This window comes from Bubalus kerabau, chromosome 1 (assembly GCF_029407905.1).
Source record: "Bubalus kerabau isolate K-KA32 ecotype Philippines breed swamp buffalo chromosome 1, PCC_UOA_SB_1v2, whole genome shotgun sequence".
Taxonomy (NCBI): Eukaryota; Metazoa; Chordata; class Mammalia; order Artiodactyla; family Bovidae; genus Bubalus; species Bubalus kerabau.
Genome location: NC_073624.1, coordinates 244,196,949 through 244,217,981, shown reverse-complemented (window position 1 = coordinate 244,217,981; position 21,033 = coordinate 244,196,949). Strand labels below are relative to the sequence as shown.

General features: G+C 37.9%; 1 long non-coding RNA gene across 1 annotated transcript in view; it reads left to right on the top strand.

Moving 5' to 3' along the window:
• Nucleotides 1-10,886: 10,886 nt before the first annotated feature.
• The window catches only part of LOC129637738 (uncharacterized), a 101,942-nt gene continuing 91,795 nt past the window's right edge, over nt 10,887-21,033 (top strand). Inside the window, exon 1 of the long non-coding RNA XR_008707562.1 lies at nt 10,887-10,990. This is a non-coding gene — a long non-coding RNA (uncharacterized LOC129637738). The remainder of the gene's footprint in view (nt 10,991-21,033) is intronic.

Sequence of the window (21,033 nt, the reverse complement as noted above, 5' to 3'; positions counted from 1 at the left end):
ATTGTGCTTTGTTAATTTCTCCTTTCATACTTGTTAGCGTTTGTCTTACATATTGCGGCACTCCCATGTTGGGTGCATATATATTTATAATTGTTATATCTTCTTCTTGGATTGATCCTTTGATCATTATGTAGTGACCATCTTTGTCTCTTTTCACAGCCTATGTTTTAAAGTCTATTTTATCTGATATAAGTATTGCTACTCTTGCTTTCTTTTGGTCCCTATTTGCATGGAAGATCTTTTTCCAGCCCTTCACTTTCAGTCTGTATGTGTCCCCTGTTTTGAGGAGGGTCTCTTGTAGACAACATATGTAGGGGTCTTGTTTTTGTATCCATTCAGCCAGTCTTTGTCTTTTGGTTGGGGCATTCAGCCCATTTACGTTTAAGGTAATCACTGATAAGTATGATCCCATTGCCATTTACTTTATTGTTTTGGGTTCGATTTTATACACCGTTTTTGTGTTTCCTGTCTAGAGAATATCTTTTAGTATTTGTTGGAGAGCTGGTTTGGTGGTGCAGAATTCTCTCAGCTTTTGCTTGTCTGAAAAGCTTTTGATTTCTCCTTCATATTTGAATGAGATCCTTGCTGCGTACACTAATCTGGGCTGTAGGTTATTTTCTTTCATCACTTTAAGTATGTCTTGCCATTCCCTCCTGGCTTGAAGAGTTTCTATTGAAAGATCAGCTGTTATCCTTATGGGAATTCCCTTGTGTGTTATTTGTTGTTTTTCCCTTGCTGCTTTTAATATTTGTTCTTTGTGTTTGATCTTTGTTAATTTGATTAATATGTGTCTTGGGGTGTTTCGCCTTGGGTTTATCCTGTTTGGGACTCTCTGGATTTCTTGGACTTGGGTGATTATTTCCTTCCCCATTTTAGGGAAGTTTTCAACTATTATCTCTTCAAGTATTTTCTCATGGTCTTTCTTTTTGTCTTCTTCTTCTGGGACCCCTATGATTTGAATGTTGTAGCGTTTAATATTGTCCTGGAGGTCTCTGAGATTGTCCTCATTTCTTTTAATTCGTTTTTCTTTTATCCTCTCTGATTCATTTATTTCTACCATTCTATCTTCTAATGCACTAATCCTATCTTCTGCCTCTGTTATTCTACTATTTGTTGCCTCCAGAGTGTTTTTAATTTCATTTATTGCATTATTCATTATATATTGACTCTCTTTTATTTCTTCTAGGTCCTTGTTAAACCTTTCTTACATCTTCTCAATCTTTGTCTCCAAGCTATTTATCTGTGATTCCATTTTGATTTCAAGATTTTGGATCAATTTCACTATCATTATTCGGAATTCTTTATCAGGTAGATTCCCTATCTCTTCCTCTTTTGTTTGGTTTGGTGGGCTTTTATCCTGTTCCTTTATCTGCTGGGTATTCCTCTGTCTCTTCATCTTGTTTAAATTGCTGAGTTTGGGGTGTCCTTTCTGTATTCTGGCAGTTTGTGGAGTTCTCTTTATTGTGGCGTTTCCTCGCTCTGTGTGGGTTTGTACAGGTGGCTTGTCAAAGTTTCTTGGTTAGGGAAGCTTGTGTCGGTGTTCTGGTGGGTGGAGCTGCATTTCTTCTCTCTCCTTTCGAAGACTTGGGTTGCTTTTCTGGGTGCCTGATGTCTTCTGCCGGCATTCAGAAATTGTTTTGTGGAATTTACTTGGCGTTTAAATATTCTTTTGATGAATTTGTGGGGGAGAAAGTGTTCTCCCCGTCCTACTCCTCTGCCATCTTAGCTCCTCCCCTCTGTCTCTGCTTTTTAATATGCTGTCTAGATTGGTCATAACTTTTCTTCCAGAGCAAGCATCTTTTGATTTCATGGCTGCAGTCACCGCCTGCAGTGATTTTGGAGTCCCCAAAAATAAAGTCTGTCACTGTTTCCACTGTTTCCCCACCTACATGCCATGAAATAATGGGACCGAATGCCATGATCTTAGTTTTCTAAAAGTTGAGTTTTAAGCCACCTTTTTCACTCTCCTCTTACTCTTTCATCAAGAGGCTCTTTAGTTCTTCTTCACTTTCTGCCATAAAGGTGATGTCATCTGCCTATCTGAGGTTATTTATATTTCTCCTGGCAATTTTGATTCCAGCTTGTGCTTTATCTAGCCTGGCATTTTGCATGATGTACTCTGCATATAAGCTAAATAAGCAGGGTGACAATATACAGCCTTGACATACTCCTTTCCCAAAGTGGAACCAGTCCATTTTTCCATGCCCAGTTTTAAGTGTTGCTTCTTGACCTGCATACAGATTTCTCAGGAGACAGATGAGGCAGTCTGGTACTCCCATCTCTTTTAAGAATTTCCCACAATATATTGTGATTCACAGTCAAAGACTTTGGTGTAGTCAATAAAGTAGAAGTAGATGTTTTTCTGGACTCTCTTGCTTTTTCTATGATCTCTTGCTTTTTTGATGATCATGATATATACGATGATGTTTGTGTATACGTATACATTAATCATTGCATATCATGGCATGGTATGGTTTCATATTGCATTGATTTAATATTGCATAGATTATTACTTCTGGAAATATTCTGCTGTTGATGTTGGCAGAAATAGAATCCAAAACAATATAACATTTTTTTAAAAGTCAGAAAACCTTGAAAGATTTGCCTTTGACAAAATATGACATCTAGTAATTAGTTATTTCTTTCTCATTCATTCTCTTCCCTTTTCATCCCCTTTCCTGTTTCTTCTTCTCATTTCTCTTTTCATATATTATAGGCTGAAGAACTTGAAAATATATCAAGCCAGATGACATAGCTATGTGGAATCATAGCATATGTCCAGGCAGATGTACAGACTAATATCTATTTCCTCCCTCAAGCAGGGATCCATCAGTTGTCTTCTCTTAGGAGTAGTTAGAGAATGCAAGTCTAGTTTAAAAATGACTCTGTGTTATATCAGTCTAAATTTTCTCTATACAATTTGAGGTTTGTTTTGTATCATTTTTTGAAGCTCAGTTCAGTTCAGTCACTTAGTTGTGTCCGACTCTTTGTGACCCCATGGACAGCAGCACGCCAGGCCTCCCTGTCCATCACCAACTCCCAGAGCCTATTCAAACTCATGTCCATTGCATCAGTGATGCCATCCAACCATCTTATCCTCTGTTGTCCCCTTCTCCTTGTGCCTTCAATCTTTGTCAGCATCAGGGTCTTTTCCAATCAGGTGGCCAAAGTATTGGAGTTTCAGCTTCAGCATCTGTCCTTCCAAAGAATATTCAGGACTGATTCCCTTTAGGATGGACTGGTTGGATCTTGCAGTCCAAGGGACTCTCAAGAGTCTTATCCAACACCACAGTTCAAAAACATCAGTTCTTTAGCACTCAGCTTTCTTTATAGTCCAACTCTCACATCCTTACAGGGCTACTGGAAAAACCATAGCTTTGACTAGACGGACCTTTTTTGGTAAAGTAATGCCTCTGCTTTTTAATATGCTGTCTAAGTTAGTCTTAGCTGTTCATCCAAGGAGCCAGTGTCTTTTAATTTCATGGCTGCAGTCACCATCTGCAGTGATTTTGGAGTCCAAAAAAATAAAGTCTCTGAGTAGAGAGATATGGATTACAGGAAAGGAAATGGCAACCCACTCCAGTATTCTTGCCTGGAAAATCCCATGAACAGAAGAACTAGCAGGCTGCAGTCCATGCAGTCCCAAGAAATTGGACATGACAACAACTAAACCACATCACCACCACCACCGCTGCTATTTTACCCTTCAATTCTTTAAACAAACAAGATATTAGAACCAGTTTAGTGGACATTTTATGATAGCTTCTTTGATTACCCTCTCCTCAATCCCTTTTTAAAACAATTGGCGGTTTCTTTTGTAGGTGAAGGCAAAATCCTAAGTAGACAAAGCCAGTTAGATCAGTTCATTTCATTGGTTGTATTCTTTGGTTCTGTTTTGGTTCTCATGTCTCCTTAGTTCTAATAGGAGTGAAATTCAGGGTTTTGCTGAGAATTCAGGAGTAATATTCTCTTTTCCTGCTACATATGAATGAGAAAGTGATGGATATGTATTAGCAGCTATATTGGGAATCACAAAATATGCTAGTTTTAGGAATATGTAAATATCTTAGCATGCAGAGTGAAATGTGGAACACACACATACACACACACACACACGACTTTTGTGATGCAATTGAGCCTAAACTTTTTAGATATTTCTTTTATTGGAGACCAAAGCCAATGTTTAGCATTCTAAGTGTTCCAGCTAAAGAAATTCATGGGATTAATCACAGTTATATGGAGAGAAAACAACTACATGATACAATAAAATGAGGAGAGATCATCATGAAGAATACTCAGTTGGCTAAATGAGTGGCAATACAATGGGAAAAGCATGAGTTTCCGAGGAAGGTAAACTTTAGTTTAAATCCTTACTCAATTACTTAGCATAAAGATTCAGTTCAGTTCAGTTCAGTCGCTCAGTCATATCCGACTCTTTGCGACCCCATGAATCGTAGCATGCCAGGCCTCCCTGTCCATCACCAACTCCCAGAGTTCACTCAGACTCATGTCCATCGAGTCAGTGATGCCATCCAGCCATCTCATCCTCTGTCGTCCCCTTCTCCTCCTGCCCCCAATCCCTCCCAGCATCACAGTCTTTTCCAATGAGTCAACTCTTCTCATGAGGTGGCCAAAGTACTGGAGTTTCAGCTTTAGCATCATTCCTTCCAAAGAAATCCCAGGCCTGATCTCCTTCAGAATGGACTGGTTGGATCTCCTTACAGTCCAAGGGACTCTCAAGAGTCTTCTCCAATACCACAGTTCAAAAGCATCAATTCTTCAGCGCTAGGCTTTCTTCATAAAGCTGGAAGAAGCACAAGCTGGAATCAAGATTGCCGGGAGAAATATCAATAACCTCAGATATGCAGATGACATCACCCTTATGGCAGAGAGTGAAGAGGAACTCAAAAGCCTCTTGATGAAAGTGACAGTGGAGAGTGAAAAAGTTGGCTTAAAGCTCAACATTCAGAAAATGAAGATCATGGCATCTGGTCCTATCACTTCATGGCAAATAGATGAGGAAACAGTGTCAGAGTTTATTTTTTTGGGCTCCAAAATCACTGCAGATATTGATTGCAGCCATGAAATTAAAAGATGCTTACTCCTTGGAAGGAAAGTTATCACCAACCTAGATAGCATATTGTAAAGCAGAGACATTATTTTGCCAACAAAGGTCCGTCTAATCAAGGCTATGGTTTTTCCAGTGGTCATGTATGGATGTGAGAGTTGGACTGTGAAGAAAGCATAAAGATTACATAGCATTTATTGACCATTTACTAAGTACTGAGTGCTTTTCTTTAAATGTAATCCTTTAAATGATTGTATTACAGATCCTATTTTTAATCTTTATTTTACAAGTGAGAAAACAGATTAGAAATGCTAAGGACATAGTTGTTACTGGCATAGTTAAGTTCCAAGTGTGGAGAATCTTCATTTTTACTTATCTGTAGGTATTTTATTTGACCTATATATTATATTTTTAAGTTGTTTGAGCCATCATTTAAAAATTGGAGGATTTTATGTAAAAATCCAGACTTTCATTTTTCCTTAAAAAATGTGTTTATATCCTAGGGGAACAATCAACTGGAGCGTTACTCTGTCTCCTCCATTTAGTCAAGACATGCCCTCTAGAGTTTGCCATAGTTTCGTTTCTATCCTTCTATATTTTGTCCTGACTTCAAAGCTGGGACAATAAGCATTTCACATTGTTGCTTTTCTTATAATAGAGAAAATGTACCTTTGAAAATAAAGACTGGATATAGAGGGTGGAGATTTTCAAGGAAAAGGAGACAGTGTTCTCTTTTTATTTCTTCCAGATTTATTGAGATATAACTGATGTGTAACATTGTCTAAGTTTAAGAAGCCTGCCAGGCTCCTCTGTCCATGGGAATTTCCAGGCAAGAATATGGGAGTGGGTTGCCATTTCCTAATTTGTATACAGAGTACATCATGCAAAATGCTGGGCTGGATGAAGCACAAGCCGGAATCAAGATTGCCGGGAGAAATATCAACAACCTCAGATATGCAGATGACACCACCCTTATGGCAGAAAGTGAAGAACTAAAGAGCCTCTTGATGAAAGTGAAAGAAGAGAGTGATAAAGCTGGCTTAAAACTCAACATTCAAAATATAAAGATCATGGCATTTGGTCCCATCACTTCGTGGCAAATAGATGGGGAAACAATGAAAATAGTGAAAAAAACTTTATTTTCTTGGGCTCCAAAATCACTGCAAATGGTAACTGCAACCATGAAGTTAAATGATACTGGCTCCTTGGAAGAGAAGCTATGACAAACCTAGACAGCATATTAAAGACCAAAAACATTACTTTGCCAACAAAGGTCCATCTAGTCAAAGCCATGTATGCATGTATGTATGTATCCAGTAGCCATGTATGGATGTGAGAGTTGGAGCATAAAGAAGGCTGAATGCCAAAGAATTAATGCCTGTGAAAACTGTATTGTTGGAGAAGACTCTTGAGAGTCCCTTGGACTGCAAGGAGAGCCAACCAGTCCATCCTAAAGGAAATTAATCCTGAATATTCACTGGAAGGATTGATGCTGAAGCTGAAGCTCCAATCTTTGGCCACCTGATGCCAAGAGCTGACTCATTGGACAAGACTCTGATGCTGGGACAGATTAAGGGCAAGAGGAGAAGGGGATGGCAGAGGATGAGATGGTTGGATGGCATCACCGACTGAATGGACATGAGTTTGAGCAAGTTCTGGGAGATAGGGAAGGACCGGGAAGCCTGGCAGGCTGCATTCCATAGGGTCACAAAGAGTAAGATATGACAGAGTGACTGAACAACAACAACTCCTGGGGGATCTTCCCAACCCAGGGATCAAACCTACATCTCTTGCATCTCCTGCACTGGCATGTGGATTCTTTACCACTACTGCCACCTGAGAAGCCCATCAGATAAGCGCCCTTTATTTTTCTGTGGTGAAAACATTTAAAATTATGGTTGATATTACTGTATTGTATACTTGAAAGTTGTTGGGAGAGAGTGTGTTCTTAACTGCAGAGGCAAAGAAAATCTTTCTTGTTTCATATGCAAGTGCCACAGTAAAGAATCTGTCTGCAACGCAGGAGATGCAGGAGATGAAGTTTCGATTCCTGGGTCAGGAATATCCACTGGAGAAGAACATGGCAACCCAGTTCAGTATTCTTGCCTGGAGAATTCCATGGACAGAGGAGCCTGGTAGGCTATAGTCCATGGGCTCACAAAGAGTCATACATGACTCAGTGACTAACATTTTCACACCTAATTTATTCATTTGTTTTGCCTGCTTGGCTCCTTTGAGCATCTGAGTTTGTGAAATTTGCTCTCAACAATGCCCCCCCACCCTTTTTTTTCTGTGTCATTTGGGAAACTCATTTTCAAGCATCCTTTTCCTCATTTTGAGAATGGAGATTTTATGACAGGATTAAATGAGATAACCTATTTAAACATCTTAGCTTAATACCTGGTGTTGGGTAGTTGCACAGAAAAAGAAGCATTAGCTTCTCTAGTCATCCTTTCCCACGTATGAATCTGGCCTGCATTACTGTAGTAGTTTTAACACACGATTCATATTACATTAAAGGCCTTGCTGTCTAACTCATTTGCAAACTATTATCTACTTGGTCTTTTGCCCCATGGACCTGTGGATAGTGCTTTTTGAGTCTGAGGACTATAAAGGGAAAACTAATTAGTTGCCAAGTGGATGAGGTTTCAGTGGGCTGACGCTTCCCATGGCATGAGAGAAATCAAGCAGTGGTATCTATTTCTTCAAACTGCCATCCAGGAGAGAAGATTTATGACAGAAAGAGGCCAAATTGCACATCTAGAATAAAATGGGTACTGGCTGTCAGGAAAATAGGTACTTTAATTGGTGATGGTACTGTCAAATTTGCCAGAAGCTGTCACCGTGGGAGTGACCCCTCCAGAGGAATGTTTGGTCAAATGAGGGAAGGAAAATATATCCTTCTCAGTGCCTTGCCCTTTTGGAGCCATTCAGTATGTCAGGTAAAATAAGAGTTTCATGATAGGAGAGTCAGTCTCAGTATCTATCATTCTTTAACTTTGGAGAAAAACAAATGTTATTTATAGCCATCAACATATCCTGGGATTTAGCCCATCATTGAAAAGATCTAATTATAAAAATATAAATCAACAAAAATAGTACTATTTAATGCTTCTACTGTACAGTGACTTCTCTTAATTTTCCAGCTGGTTAACTAGAAACTGGAAACCAAGTCTTTTCACTTTCACAGTAGCAGTCTTTTCATTATACAGTGCCTTTTATTGTTGTTCTTTTTTGAGCCGATGCTTTAAGATCAGATGGGATCAACATTTTAAAAAGTATAGAGAGAGTGGATGGGTGCTTATTTGTGATCTTCCTTGTGGTGAGCAGGTCATGCTTTCTCCACCCACATGGATCAGAGGGAGCTGCTGTGTTTGTGTAATATGACCTTGCTCTCTAACCACAACTGGTTTGTTGAATGGTGTGTGTATGAACCAAAGCTGTCAAATCAACCCTTTCCATGAAAATTTGGAATTGGGATTGAAAAAATCAGCTTTCTTTTGATTGGTTGAATTTGTAACATACAAACCCAGTAGACTGTGGCTGCCAAATAAACTAAGAAACATAAAACTAGTTGTAATGAATAAGATATTAAATTAATTGCAGAGGAAAGCAGCAATGAGAGCAAGAGCGAGAGCGAGCGAGCGAGAGAGAGAGAGGAGGGTTCCTTGTGTTCCATGGGATACCACCATAAATTCCTAATGGAGTCCCTCTTTTATTTAAAGTAGTTTGAGAGAGTTCTTTCTAAAAATATTTTACTTTTTATAATCAAATAAGATTCCAAAATTCTCTTTTGATATTTCATAGCTTTACATTTGGGGTTCTCTTGATGGTAAGCTACATCTTGTTTCTTATCAGTGGATGATATATAATATTATATACTATTTACAAAGCACTTTCTGTGTGCCAGGCACCATGGTGGGCACATTTTAAAAATCCCTAAGCATTAGCCTGAAAATAAGGAAATAATATTGACATTTAGAAGTGCCATTTAGAATTAATAAGTAACTTGTTCAAGATTTGTCATCTCATAAATGACAGCAAATTTTGTACCTATTTCATTTATTCCTTGAAAAACATTTCATTAAATATCTACTATCTTCCAAGTATTTCAAAAACACTGAAGAAGCGTAAATGACCAAGACAGACAAGGTCTCAGTTCTCATGGTTCTATTAACACATTCTAATGTAAGATGCAGGTAATAAACAGACAAATAATATAAATATAAAGCTGTGGTAAAGGATATAATGAATACAATATGATGTCGGGAAAAAATGAGAGACTGGGGACTGTTTTACATTAAAATATCAGAAAAGTACTCTTTGAGAAAAGACTTAAATGGAGAAAATATTAAGCAAGGAAGAGACCCACTGGAGATGCTTTCCAGGAAGAAGCAACAGCATGGGCAAAAAATGCTAACAGATAAATTAATCAACGGAAAGTTAGAAATATTGGAAAAAATCCATATATCCAAATATCTAATGTTTATATATGAAAACATGATATTATATTAATAGAAGTACTGTACAGATAATGGGAGAAAAGGTAGGTTTAGCAATAAAAATGTTTTTGACACTCATGTTTATATGGAAAACACAAAATTGAATCCCACTTCACAAAGTCCACAGACCCACACATAAAAATCAATTCCTGGTGACATTAACTATAAAAGATGTAATTTTATATTTTTAGAGAAACATATTCTTTATTATATGAAATATGACACAAAACCTCAAATTATACAGGAGACAATACAATAACTTTACAAAACGTAAGACCTTACATTTATCAAAAGACTATAAATCATGAAAATGCAAACTAAAAACTATGGTTTATTTACAATACTTATGAATGTCATAGGATTAATATCCAGACTGTCTTGCAAATGATATTCTAATATTGAATGCTTAGCTGATGATGACAAAAAAAACATCTTAAACAGTTCTTTCCATATAGTTATTAGATTTGGAAAGACAAACAACAGATGGGTTTATTAACTGTACAATATGATGATTATTTACTACATTAAGTAGAAATGGATCATCATAAAGGTCTTCATCCTTTTTCTCTTTGTTGAGTAGGATAAGGAGGAGGAGAAGGCAAGGTTGTTTTTGCTGACTTAGGGATGGCAGAAGCAGAAGAGGTGGAGGATGTGAAAGGGTTGACAAGAGGGGCAGGCACACAGGATGCTCTTTATAGATAGACACTGTAATTTCGGTCTGACTTTTTAATTTAAGTTTTCTAATATGGCCCCAATCCTTTGCTGGAATCAAATTCTCCAGCTTTATATCCTTTTTGCTTTACACTGTCATATATTGACTTCACTTTTTCTTCAATCATAGTAGAGTTTTATAGGTACCATTTCTTGTAACAATCCTGCACCCACATAAAAGCTGAATCATCGACAATATGAGATTAAAAGGTATTTTGCAAAAAGTGCAAGGTTTTTGTACCTGCTGGTGAGGCTGCAGGGATGGCTTCACAAATTTGCACTACTTTTTTTTTTTTTTTTTTTTCACAATGGTCCTTACACAGGATTCACTTTTCTTGAAATGGCAGCAATCACAATTGCCGGTTGCAATCTATGATACATATCAAGCAATTAATCTTTTTTCTTTTAATAGCATTATTTTTCTCTGCTTCTTGGGAGCACACCCAGCATCACTAGTGGCACTTTGTATATGGGTTCCATAGTGTTATTCGAGGTTTAAGGTACTTCATTAATGATGGAAATTAGACGAGAACCGCGAGAGATCACGAGAACTGCGAGAGATCATGTTCCCATGATGCAAGATTTACTGGAGCGACACCTGGTAACCTGAGGATGATTGGCGTCTTCAGCCTTTGAAGCTGAGGCTCACAACACCCAATCTCTCCGCAGTAGCAACAAGAAGCGGCTACAGCATTACCACAAGACTATGGTATGCACTCGGAGAAGGCAATGGCACCCCACTCCAGTACTCTTGCCTGGAAAATCCCATGGACGGAGGAGCCTGGTGGGCTGCAGTCCATGGGGTCGCTAAGAGTCGGACACGACTGAGAGACTTGACCTTCACTTTTCACTTTCATGCATTGGAGAAGGAAATGGCAACCCACTCCAGTATTTTTGCCTGGAGAATCCCAGGGACAGAGGAGCCTAGTGGGCTGCCGTCTATGGGGTCACACGGAGTCGGACACGAATGAAGCAACTTAGCAGCAGTAGCAGCAGCATGGTATGCACTACCATTAATTTTTTGCAGTTATGACTTAATTCTGCATGTTTACCTTTGTTTACATTTCTCTTGACTGTGAATGGCCCTATGCACAGTTTGTGTGCATAAGTTGTGATAAATTTTAACTTGTGATAATATATTTCTGTGTAATTTATAGGGGTAAATGATAAAATAGACTAGTATCTACATATATTTTATGCATTTATGGTGTACCTAACTTTTTCTTCTTATTATTTTTTGATATTTCTAGGCTACCCGGTTCATTTGTGGGTTTTTTCAAATTGTTGCAAATCTCCAAAAATTTTTTAGTGCATTTATTTTAAAAAAAAATCCCTGAATAAGTGGACCCTGGTTGTTCAAGGGTCAACTGTATAATCTTATGTGAAGCAAGTTAGTATTATCTAGCAGAAAAACAGATATGTGTACCCTAAGAACAAGCAATTGTATACCCAGGCGCACCTTGAAAAAACTCTTACAACATATCTGAGTGAGAAGGTATGTGTATTTGTCACAGCTTTTTCTTAATACAGGGAACAATCCAAATTCCATCATTTAAAACAGTGGATAACCAAATTGGGCTTGTGCGTACAGTGGTTTCCTATTCAGTAATAAAACACAGATGGATTTCAAAAACACAATGCTGATCAATAAATAGATAAATAAACATTGTGGGAATATCTGTCTAAACATTAAACATGTGTAAGCAAGCCTTTCAACTTGGCCATATCTGTTTGTTGGACAAGCCTGAGAAAAACCAAATGATAATGAAAAGAAATTTAGTTCAGCTGTTACCTCTCAGGGTTTATGAAGTACCTCTGTTTAGGAAGGAACATTCAGAGATCTTAAGAATATCCATACGGTTATCTTCCTTAAGCTGGGTTCTGGGTGCTAGATGTTGTTTTTGTGATTATTGAAACCATACATCTAAAGAAAAATTAAACATTGTGTGTGTTATTTTCTAAGTATGAAATAGTTCACAGTTGAAAAATAAATAAAACATAAATATAGCACAATGCCATACTTCCACAGTGCAAACAGAAAGCAGTCATTTTCCCACAGTAGTACAATTCAAATTGATTCTATTTATTTTTTACTTTAAATAGTCCTAAAATTCTTTCATACAAAAGCAGTTTATTCCTCATTTATCATTTTATATCCCGTTTAAAACCTTTATAATTTGGTGAAAGAAATACCAATTTCATGTTTGGATGTGGGTGATCGAATGTGCAGCTAAGTAAAATGTAAATTGTTATACTTAAATACCATTGTGGACTTTTTTTTATCAACGAAACGTTTTTTTCTTGTTAGATGCTTTGAAAGCCCTTCAGAATTTTTATAAGTGGCAATCTGTAAAGAATATTTTGAGCTTTTATTTTTTTCTATAGAGATAAACTAGAAAAAACTCTTAGAAGTGGATGAAATTGAAGGTTGGGAGATGTGTAGTAAAGGAAAATAATAGGAATTTATGTGCATAGTTTTCTATTTTTTTTCCTAAATATTCTTCTCTTTTATTCATGGCTGGCTCCTTATTCTTTGATAATACGGCTCAAGCGTTTTGATCAATGAAGTAAGAAAGAACTTCTGATCCACATATTCAAAAGTAGTGACCTTCAACTAATGCATCTTTTAGTTTCCCAGTAATTGCAATTTATAGTTAATACAGGAAGAAGCCCAAAGATAAGGAGCATTTAGGTGAAAGGTTTATTTTTCTGTTTCCTTGTAAGGTGCCACATGTAATATAAAGAGAGTTAAAGATTAAAGCTAGCTGGGTTCTAGGAACAAAGTTCCTTTTACTGTGTGTCTTTTTCCCTCTTATTGTGGTTCAGGTCAGAACATATAATTCTTTAAAAACTAAATACTTAAAAATACAACAATGCTGCAGTTTAAAAACAGTGGTATGCTGGTTCAAATCATTACATTTCCTGTGTGCATTAGATAATTAGAATTAAATTATTTAAAATATCTGTTTGGCAAACATGGTCGTGAAGTACAGAAGTTCTGAATTATAAGTCAAGCTTTAAGAACTTTGTAGCACTTTTTCTGTAGAGTTAACTTATATTTTTCTTTCAAGAATTGGGAAGGATTATATTCACCCCATTTACTTTAGAAGCACAGTACTCAGGGATGTAAAGGGATTTTGGGGGCTTGTGCTCTTATCGCAGTTGGTCTTTGCTCTTCATATCAATTATGGTTCTTTATAATCAAAAGCAAATGAACTCCCATAAGCCTAAGCAAAATAGGTGCTTGTTGAAAGAATATAGAGTAGTTCAGAGAAGAGTTGAACAATAGTGTAGAGATATAAACTTTATAAATGACCACAGTTGCTCTGAAAATTCAGGGAGCAAGTATGGATGGTCCTTATGTTGGGGCTTCTGTTGGATGAATGAACTTGAACTTTAAAAAAAAATTAACTAGTTAATTAACATTTTCTAATTTTAAAAATTGATTTATTTTAATTGTAGGCTAATTATTTTACAATACTGTGGGGGGTTTTGCCATACATTGACATAAATCAGCCATGGGTATACATGTGTCCCCCATCATGAACACCCCTCCCACTTGCCTCCCCATACCATCCCTCTGGGTTGTCCCAGCGTGCCAGTTTTGAGTCCCCTGTTTCATGCATTGAACTTGGACTGCTCATCTATTTCACATATGCTAATTCACATGTTTCAATGCTATTCTCTCAAATTGTCCCACCCTCGTCTTCTCCCATAGAGTCCAAAAGTCTATTCTTTATATCTGTGTCTGTTTTGCTGTCTTGCATATAGGGTTGTTGTTGCCATCTTTCTAAAGTCCATATATATGCGTTAATATACTGTATTGGTGTTTTTCTTTCTGATTTACTTCACTCTGTATAATAGACTCGATTTTCATCCACCTCATTAGAATTGATTCAAATGCGTTCTTTTTAATAGCTGAGTAATATTCCATTATGTATATGTACCACAACTTTCTTATCCATTTGTCTGCCAATGGACATCTAGATTGCTTCCATGTCCTAACTATTGTAAACAGTGCTGTGATGAACCTTGGGGTACACATGTCTCTTTTAATTCTGGTTTCTTTGGAATGTATGCCCAGTAGTGGGATTGCTGGGTTGTATAGCAGCTCTGTTTCCAGTTTTTTAAGGAATCGCCACACTGTTTTCCATAGTGGCTGTACTAGTTTGCATTCCCACCAACAGTGTAAGAGGGTTCCTTTTCTTCCACACTCTCTTCAGCATTTATTGCTTGTAGACTTTGATAGCAGCCATTCTGACCAGCATGAGATGGTACCTCATTGTGGTTTTGATTTGCATTTCTCTGATAATGAGTGATGTTGAACATCTTTTCATGTGTTTGTTAGCCATCTGTATGTCTTCTTTGGAGAAATGTCTGTTTAGTTCTTTGGCCCATTTTTTGATTGGGTCGTTTATTTTTCTGGTATTGAGCTGCATGAGCTGCGTGTATATTTTTGAGATTAATTCTTTGTCAGTTGTTTCATTTGCTATTATTTTCTCCCTTTCTGAAGGCTGTAGTTTCACCTTGCTTATAGTTTCCTTCATTGTGCAAAAGCTTTTAAGTTTATTTAGGTCTCATTTGTTTATTTTTGCTTTTATTTCCATTACTCTGTGGGGAGTGGGTCATAGAGGATCTTGCTGTGATTTATGTCAGAGAGTGTTTTGCGTATGCTTTCCTCTATGAGTATATAGTTTCTGGTCTTACATTTAGATCTTTAATTCATTTTGAGTTTTTTTTTTATGTATGGTATTAGAAAGTGTTCTAGTTTCATTCTTTTACAGGTGATTGACCAGGTTTCCCAGCACCACTTATTAAAAAGATTGTCTTTTCTCCATTGTATATTTTTACCTCCTTTGTCCAAAGATAAGGTGTGCATAGGTACGTGGATTTGTCTCTGGGCTTTCTATTTTGTACCATTGATCTATATTTCTGTCTTTGTGACAGTAGCATACTGTCTTCATGATGGAAGCTTTGTAGTATCGTCTGAAGTCAGGCAGGATGATTCCTCCAGTTCTGTTCTTCTTTCTTAAGATTGCTTTGGCTATTTGAGTTTTTTTTGTATTTCCATACAGATTGTGAAACTATTTGTTCTAGTTCTGTGAAAAATACCATTGGTAGCTTGATAGGGATTGCATTGAATCCATAGGTTGCTTTCGGTGGCATACTTCTTTTCATTATATTGATTCTTCCGATCCATGAACATGGTATATTTCTACATCTATTTTTGACATCTTTGATTTCGTTCATCCATGTTTTATAGTTTTCCATATATAGGTCTTTTGTTTCTTTAGCTAGATTTATTCCTATTTTATTCTTTTTGTTGCAATGGTGAATGGGATTGTTTCCTTAATTTCTCCTTCTGTTTTCTCATTGTTAGTGTATAGGAATGCAAGAGATTTCTGTGTGTTAATTTTATATCCTGCAACTTTACTATATTCATTGATTAGCTCTAGTAATTTTCTGGTGGTGTCTTAAAGGTTTTCTGTGTAGAGGATCATGTCATCTGTCATGATCAGTAAGAGTCTATCAATAATGAATAATGCACTCTGGAGGGAATCAATAGTAGAATAACTGACGCAGAAGCTAGGAAAAGTGAGATGGAAGGTAGAATGGTGGGAATAAGTGAAGCAGAGGGGAAAAAAGCAAAAAGAATTAAAAGAAGTGAAGACAACCTCAGAGACCTCTGGTAAAATGTTAAACACCCCAACATCGAGTCATAGAAGTCCCAGAAGAAGAAGAAGACAAAAAGAAAGGGCATGAAAAGGTACTTAAGGAGATAATAATTGAAAACTTCCCTAAAATGGGGAAGGAAATAGCCACCCAAGTCCAAGAAACCCAGAGAGTCCCAAACAGGATAAACCCAGGGTGAAACATCCCAAGACACATATTAATCAAACTAGCAAAGATCAAACACAAAGAGCGAATATTAAAAGCAGCAAGGGAAAAGCAACAAATAACACACAAGGGGATTCCCATAAGGATGACAGCTGATCTTTCAATAGAAACTCTTCAGGCCAGAAGAGAATGGCAGGACATACTTAAAGTGATGAAAGAGAAAAACCTACAACCCTGATTACTATAACCAGCAAGGATCTCATTCAAATATGAAGGAGAAATCAAAAGCTTTACAGGTAAGCAAAAGCTGAGAGAATTCAGCACCACCAAGCCAGGTCTTCAATAAATGCTAAAGTCTCTTCTCTGGACAGGAAACACAGAAAAGGTTTATAGACTCGAACCCAAAACAACAAACTAAATGGCAATGCGATCATACTTATCAATAATTACCTTAAATGTAAATGAGTTGAATGCCCCAACCAAGACAAAGACTGGCTGAATGAATGCAAAAACAAGACCCCTATATATGCTGTTTACAAGAGACCCACCTCAAACCAAGGGACACATACAAACTGAATGTGAATGGCTGGAAAAGATATTTTATGCAAATAGAGACCAAAAGAAAGCAGGAGTAGCTATGCTCATATCAGATAAAATAGACTTGAAATAAATACTGTGAAAAGAGACAAAGAAGGACACTATATAATGATCAAAGGATCAATCCAAGAAGAAGATATAATGATTATAAATCCATATGTACCCAACATAGGAGTACCTCAATACATAAGGCAAATGCTAACAAGTATGATTTAGGTCGTACCTGAATGGTCTAGTGGTTTTACCCACTTTCTTCAATTTAAGTCAGAATTTGGCAATAAAGGAGTTCATGATCTGAGCCACAGTCCACTCCCGGTCTTGTTTTTGCTGACTGTATAGAGCTTCCCCATCTTTGGCTGAAAAGAATATATTCAGTCTGATTTTGGTGTTGACCATCTGGTGATGTCCATCTGTAGAGTCTTATCTTGGGTTGTTGGAAGAGGGTATTTGCTATGACCAGTGCGTTCTCCTGGAAGAACTCTATTAGCCTTTGCCCTGCTTCATTCTGTACTCCAAGGCCAAATTTGCCTGTTACTCCCGGTGTTTCTTGACTTCCTACTTTTGCATTCCAGTCCCCTACAATGAAAAGGACATCTTTTTTGGGTGTTAGTTCTAGAAGGTCTTGTAGGTCTTCATAGAACCGTTCAACTTCAGCTTCTTCAGCATTACTGTTGGGGCATAGACTTGGATTACTGTGATGTTGAATGGTTTGCCTTCGAAATGAACAGAGATCATTCTGTCATTTTTGAGATTGGATCCAAGTACTGCATTTCAGACTTTTTTGTTGACTATGATGGCTACTCCATTTCTTCTAAGGGATTCTTGCCCACAGCAGTAGATATAATGGTTATCTGACTTAAGTTTACCCATTCCCGTCCATCTTAGTTCGCTGATTCCTAGAATGTCGATGTTCACTCTTGCCGTCTCCTGTATGACCACTTCCAATTTGCCTTGATTCATGGACCTGACATTCCAGGTTTCTATGCAATATTCCTCTTTCCAGCATCGGACGTTGCTTCTATCACCAGTCCCATCCACAACTGGGTGTTGTTTTTGCTTTGGCTGCAGCCCTTCATTCTTTCTGGAGTTATTTCTCCACTGGTCTCCAGTAGCATATTGGGCACCTACTGACCTGTGGAGTTCATCTTTCAGTGTCCTACCTTTTTGGCTTTTTATACTGTTCATGAGGTCCTCAAGGCAAAAATACTGAAGTGGTTTTCCATTCCCTTCTCTAGTGGGCCACATTCTGTCGTTCTGTGATGGAATTTCAGTTGAGCTATTTAAAATCCTAAAAGATGATGCTGTGAAAGTGCTGCACTCAATATGTCAGCAAATTTGGAAAACTCAGCAGTGGCCACAGGACTGGAAAAGGTCAGTTTTCATTCCAATCCCAAAGAAAGGCAATGCCCAAGAATGCCACACAATTGCACTCATCTCACATGCTAGTAAAGTAATGCTCAAAATTCTCCAAGCCAGGCTTCAGCAATACATGAACCATAAACTTCCAGATGTTCAAGCTGGTTTTAGAAAAGGCAGAGGAACCAGAGATCAAATTGCCAACATCCAGTGGATCATCAAAAAAGCAAGAGAGTTTCAGAAAAACATCTATTTCTGCTTTTTTGGCTATGTCAAAGCCTTTCTGTGCATCACAATAAACTGTGGAAAATTCTGAAAGAGATGGGAATACCAGACCACTTAACTTGCCTCTTGAGAAACCTGTATGCAGGTCAGGAAACAGCAGTTGGAACTGGACATGGAACAACAGACTGGTTCCAAATAGGAAAAGGAGTAGGTCAAGGCTGTGTATTGTCACCCTGCTTATTTAACTTATATGCAGAGTACATCATGAGAAATGCTGGGCTGGAGGAAGCACAAGCTGGAATCAAGATTTCCAGGAGAAATATCAGTAACCTCAGATATGCAGATGACACCACCCTTATGGCAGAAAGTGAAGAAGAACTCAAGAGCCGCTTGATGAAACTGAAAGAGGAGAGTGATAAAGCTGGCTTAAAACTCTACATTCAAAAAATAAAGATCATGGCATCTGGTCTCATCAGTTCAGTTCAGTTCAGTCGCTCAGTCATGTCCAACTCTTTGCGACCCTATGAATCGCAGCACACCAGGCCTCCCTGTCCATCACCAACTCCCAGAGTTCACTGAGACTCACATCTAACGAGTCGGTGATGCCATCCAACCACCTCATCCTCTGTCGTCCCCTTCTCCTCCTGCCCCCAATCCCTTCCAGCATCAGAGTCTTTTCCATTGAGTCAACTCTTCGCATGAGGTGGCCAAAGTACTGGAGTCAGCTTTAGCATCATTCCTTCCAAAGAAATCCCAGGGCTGATCTCCTTTAGAATGGACTGGTTGGATCTCCTTGCAGTCCGAGGGACTCTGAAGAGTCTTCTCCAACACCACAGTTCAAAAGCATCAATTCTTTGGTGCTCAGCTTTCTGCACAGTCCAACTCTCACATCCATACATGAACACAGGAAAAACCATAGCCTTGACTAGACAGACCTTTGTTGGCAAAGTAATGTCTATGCTTTTGAATATGCTGTCTAGGTTGGTCATAACTTTCCTTCCAAGGAGTAAGCGTCTTTTAATTTCATGGCTGCAGTCACCATCTGCAGTGATTTTGGAGCCCACCCCCCCACCCCCCCGCCAAAAAATAAAGTTTGACACTGTTTCCACTGTTTCTCCATCTGTTTGCCATGAAGTGATGGGACCAGATGCCATGATCTTAGTTTTCTGAATGTTGAGCTTTAAGCCAACTTTTTCACTCTCCTCTTTAACTTTCATCAAGAGGCTTTTTAGTTCCTCTTCATTTTCTGCCATAAGGGTGGTATCATCTGCATATCTGAGGTTATTGATATTTCTCCTGGAAATCTTGATTCCAGCTTGTGCTTCTTCCAGCCCAGTGTTTCGCATGATGTACTCTACATATAAGTTAAATAAGCAGAGTGACAGTATACAGCCTTGACGTATTCCTTTTCCTATTTGGAGCCAGTCTGTTGTTCCATGCCCAGTTCTAACTGTTGTCTCCTGACCTGCATACAGATTTCTCAAGAGGCAGGTCAGGTGGTCTGGTATTCCCATCTCTTTCAGAATTTTCCACGGCTTTTTGTGATCCACACAGTCAAAGGCTTTGGCATAGTCAGTAAAGCAGAAATAGATATTTTGCTGGAACTCTCTTGCTTTTTTGATGATCCAGTGGATGTTGGCAATCTGGTCCCACTGATGAACTGGTCTCACTGATGAACATAGATGCAAAAACCCTCAACAAAATTTTAGCAAACAGAATCCAAGAACATATTAAAAAGATTGTACATCATGACCAACTGGGCTTTATCCCAAGGATGCAAGGATTCTTCAGTAGTCACAAGTGAATCAATGTGATAACACCACATTAACAAATTGAAAGATAAAGACCATATGATTATCTCAATTGATGCAGAGAAAGCCTTTGAGAAAATTCAACACCCATTTATGATCAAAACTCTCCAGAAAGCAGGCATAGAAGAAACATACCTCACCATAATAAAAGACCATATATGGTAAACCCACAGCAAACATTATCCTCCATGGCAAAAAATTGACAGCATTTCCTCTAAAGTCAGGGAGAAGACAAGGGTGCCCACTCACCACTACAATGCCACATAGTTTTGGAAGTTTTAGCCACAGCAGTCAGAGGAAAAAAAAAGAAATAAAAAGAATCCTGATTTGAAAATAAAAAGTAGTTCATTTATTTTTTTATTGGAGGATAATTGCTTTACAGAATTTTGCTGTTTTCTGTCAAACCTCAACATGAATCAGCCATAGGTATACATATAACCCCTCACTTTTGAACCTCCCTCCCATCTCCCTCCCCATTTCACCCCTCCAGGTGGATACAGAGTCCCTGTTTGAGTTTCCTGAGCCATACAGCAAATTCCTGTTGGCTATCTATTTTACATATGGTAATGTACGCACAATTGTACTCATCTCACACACTAGTAAAGTATTGCTCAAAATTCTCCAAGCCAGGCTTCAGCAATATGTGAATCATGAACTTCCAGATGTTCAAGCTGGTTTTAGAAAAGGCAGAGGAACCAGAGATCAAATTGCCAACATCCGCTGGATCATGGAAAAAGGAAGAGAATTCCATAAAAACATCTATTTCTGCTTTATTGACTATTCCAAAGCTTTTGACTGTGTGGATCACAATAATATCTGTTTCTCAATTGCTTTGCTTGCCTCTAAGTAAATTCTTCAGTACCATTTTTCTAGATTTCATATATATGTGTTAGAATATGATATTTGTCTTTCTTTTTCTGACTTA